Source organism: Phymastichus coffea, unplaced genomic scaffold (genome assembly GCF_024137745.1).
Source record: "Phymastichus coffea isolate CEN01 unplaced genomic scaffold, Cenicafe_Pcof_1.1 PCOF00014, whole genome shotgun sequence".
Taxonomy (NCBI): domain Eukaryota; kingdom Metazoa; phylum Arthropoda; class Insecta; order Hymenoptera; family Eulophidae; genus Phymastichus; species Phymastichus coffea.
Genome location: NW_026706825.1, coordinates 477,931 through 482,250, shown reverse-complemented (window position 1 = coordinate 482,250; position 4,320 = coordinate 477,931). Strand labels below are relative to the sequence as shown.

At 34.7% G+C, this 4,320-nt stretch overlaps 1 pseudogene; it reads right to left on the bottom strand.

Annotated features, from left to right (window-relative positions):
- Nucleotides 1-2,965: 2,965 nt before the first annotated feature.
- Nucleotides 2,966-3,084, bottom strand: LOC131675028 (5S ribosomal RNA; annotated as a pseudogene).
- Nucleotides 3,085-4,320: the final 1,236 nt, after the last annotated feature.

The following is a 4,320-nucleotide window of genomic DNA, read 5'->3' as shown; positions in this document are numbered from 1 at the left end:
TTTTAAACAGATACAAATAATATTAGCGAGTAAATTTTATATGCAAGACTTTTTTTATTCAAATTTGTTCCAGAACGTCGTGTCTTCTAAATATTCTTAGCTGATTATCAGTAACTAACATTGTACACAAAAAACTATGACAAACCATTCGATTCGTCCTCTTTTATCCTTCAAAAAGCACATTTTAAAATTCTTGTATTCTCTCCTTTATACAAGCCACATGCCGCTTCAATTTTTGTATATCCGATATCGCACTTTCATAGAAATTACTAATTGGCAATCTATAGACATTACAGTTGCAAAAATTGCAATAGCTCTGGCAGCCCACCCGTAAATTGACTGTACAAGGCATGATTTTGAAGATAATTTCAGCAGCTTTAATGAGAGCTAACCCATTTATAAATTTATTCATCGTTAAAAGTTAGAGCCGTTCGCGCTAAGTATCCAAAATTAAGATCCAATTTTTTTTCGTCTCGCCTCGAGGGCCGTTACGACTCACTTCTCCCTATATTCAGATTTAGCCTCTAATAACGATAATGGTTCTAAATTATATATGTTAGTGAAGTTTAAATGTATATTTTTATTAAATTATATTGATTGTATATGTGCTATCACTATGTGTTGTACGGAAACTCATCCAGCTAGAGCAACAGAAATAATTTATCATTCTTTTTCTGGACTGCTAAATACGAGGGGTGTTTGATAAGTCCGTGACTTTTAAATGAAAAAAATATATTTTTTTCGAATATTCAAATGTACTAGCAATAAATTCAGCTATATTTAGAAGAATACGCAAAGTTTCAAGTTGATTGGTTGATTAATGACATTTTTACAGCGTTTCAAAAAGAAGTTTCGTCTTTCTCCGTTTATCCACATATTAATTTTTTATTTTTAAACGTCTATAAAAAATTTATTAATCAACCGATTAATTTCAAATTTGGCATATCTTTCTAAATATAATACAATAATTAATGTATAATTTCTATACATTTAATACGTATATCAAAGAATTTAAAAAAATTATAAGGCCTGGGGCTTTAGAGTCGGCGAAGTTTTGGTTCCCGCATTTGTATTTTTTTTCCATTTAAAATCCAAATTCCCATATAAAATTTTTTTTTTAAACACTCTAAAAAGTTTATTAATCAACTGATTAACTTAAAATTATGCATGTCTTCCTAAATATAGTTAAATATATTACTAGTGTATTGGAATATTAAAAAAAATGTTTTTTTCATTTAAAAGTTACAGACTTATCAAACCACCCTCGTTTGTAGTGTATACCTCTGCACAAATTAAAAACAATACATTTGTAGCAATGAGAATCCGTAAAACTCGCTGGGTTTCTGTGGAAACATTATCGCCAATCATTTTTGTATAATATGTATGGGAATTGCGAGTTGAACTGCTATTGCGTTCGCTCACTACTGGACAACGTGCACTAGTGTTTCCAATCTTTCCTCCGGACGCCTCGTATCATCCAGACGCTACCTAATGACGTTTCGCCTCTACTACACATTCGGAACGCACCGTGCCATGTATACGGGCAACCAATTAAGTACCTTTATTTTTCTTTTCTTCTATTGTTTCTCTCATTTTCAATCGATAGATACGAAAGTGATGGCGTGACGTCGAACACCGTAATACACCATGGTCAAAAATTGTTTGCTTTAGAGTTTTATTTGAAGTTAATTTTCCTGGATTAAACGTAGCCCAGTAACAATGTATGTAGGCTATCCAGTTGATATTTATGCGTTTTCCAAATATAACCTATACACATGTATGCCCCGATTACACGTCGAGTTTGAAGTTGTAGGTTCAGAAGTCGATATATTATGGGACAATGGGACAGTATTAAGTGTTCATCAATCAAAGATAAATGTTGAATCTTGCCGAAAAAATGAGTCAGAAAGATAAATTGTGCTTGTTTATCTAGCTGGACGTGTTATTCTTTTCTACTTGCTTTATTTATGAGACATAAATGTGAGCATATTAATTTTTTTTCAAGGGATTGGCTCAGATGTTTCAATCTTCTACTCCTAAAAAATACGATGATAATGTGCTGGACAAATCTCCATGTCTGGCAACGATCATAACAAGACTGTGTCAAAATTATCTTCATTTTGTTTAAATGATGACGATAACTCTCTACACAACTTTCCCAAGGACATTAACAATCCTTTCAAAAGTGTTAATGAGTATAACATGGATGTAACTCAGTTCTAACCTCTGAATAATTGTAACATGGAGGAAAATTCTCCAAACAATTCAGATAAAGAAAGTTTAGAGGATGCTGCAACTCTAGTGAGACGAGCGAAGAGTAAGTGAATAGAAAGTAATCATGGTCGTGTATACTCGTACAAGTACGTTTATTTTGGTGGTAGGAGTTATTCTTGTTTAAAGAGTCGGCTACTGACTCTCTGAAGTTGGTCTCTTATCTTATTTTATATTAAGATAAATAAATAAATAAATGTAGTAATAAATAAATAAATTGATAAATAAATCAATAAAAAATCAATGAATAAATCAATTAATAATTCGATAAGTAAATCAATCAATCAACCTTTAAATAAACAAATAAATCTGAAATATAATTGTATTGTACAAGATTTCAAGTAGAACCAGGAACCTCGCTAGTAATAGCTAGTTAGTGATTTTTTCGGTATGCCTACACCGTGAATGGTTTTTAGGGCACCTCACCCACTACTTCCTGATATGTACCGTGAGGTAGGTGTTCCTGCAAAGCATCGGACTACCGCGTTTTCCAAGGATAGTCGTTTTTATGCTTCTACGTAGGTGCTCAGCATAAACTCTTTGGTCTTTTTTGTATTTTTTTTGTTTTCGGTGCACTTATGTGCGATTTTTGTACCAGAGTAGTTCGTGCCTTGCGGTTGACGAAACCTATAGTAGCCGGGGTTGTCAATCCCGACTACTGGACCTACAATTTAAAGTCGGATCCGAACGACTATGCCAACAACACGCGGTGTTCCCAAACGATCACCCATCCAATTACTAACTGCGCTCTTTGCTGCTTAACTTCGGTGATCGAACGGGAACCGGTGTATCCAGCAAGGCACGGCCGTTGGCTACCTCGCTAGTAATATATTACTTTCTTAGACCGAAAAGTAAGTTACTGCATTCGGATGTAGATTTTGGGCCCAGGCGAAACCAAAGCCGAAAAACACATGCTTATAGGATATCCGGTATCTCGGCCTAAGTGCATATACTACTTTTCTTCATAGCCCCAATGAAAATTAGTCATATGCCGGAAATCGCTCGAAAAGTAACTTACGTAATTCGTGGTACAAGGCGGTAGGACCATCGTCTTCGCTCCGTAAATGATATGAGAGAACTTCTGGACACATTTCACGCATATTATGAATCAATTTCATTCAAAATCTCAAGATAAGCTAACTATGCTGATAAAGAGCTTATTTGCTTCTACATGTCAAAGTTCCAAGTAGTCAACTCAGAAATTGCACGTTTTCTGATTACAATCGCGACAACCACGGACCAAACTGTACTAGAGCACTTGTATACATAATCATGAAAGCTCTAACTCATACAATGTTAAGGTAGTATTGGCTATATATAATTATATACTTATATATAGCCAATACTACCTTAACATTGTATGAGTAATAATATATATATAAATTTATTCAACTAAATGTTACATCTTAGTTTTTTACAAAGCACATTTTATTTCTCTACTGTGTGACGCGCCTTGCGTCCCTTTGCCTGTGTTTTGTGTGATTATGTTGTATGTGTGTGTGATTGAGTTTTTGTTTGTGTTAGTGTCTTTTGTATTTCCTTCTCATCTTCTTTTCCATTTGCCTTCATTTTTTTTTTCGTCTTCTTCTCACTCTTTCATTCCATCTTCTATCCCATCCTCTCTCTTTCTCTCTCCCTCCTATAATTACCTCCTCTCTTTCTGTATGTCCTCCCATTTATAATCATGCTTCTGTTTTCTACCACGATGTCCATTACTACTCCTGCTTCCTGGCAAGCACTGAGGACCTTCTTTGCTGCCCTTACCATTTCGTCCCTCTCTTTTCTTTCTTCAAAGGACAGCCACTCGTCTAAGCTCATTTTTCCTTCTCTATATATTTCTCTTTCCAGGTCCCATATCTTGTCTCTGTCTTCTCTGCTATTAAACTCAACTTTCAGCCTTTCTCCCAATTCCTTTACGTGATTCACTTTCACTTTATAAACATTTTCAAACCATTCTTCTATTTTTACACCTTCTTCCCATTTTGGTCCCTTTTTCACTACCAGTATTCTTTTTTTCCACTCGTCCCATTCTTCTCCTGGTGATTCGTC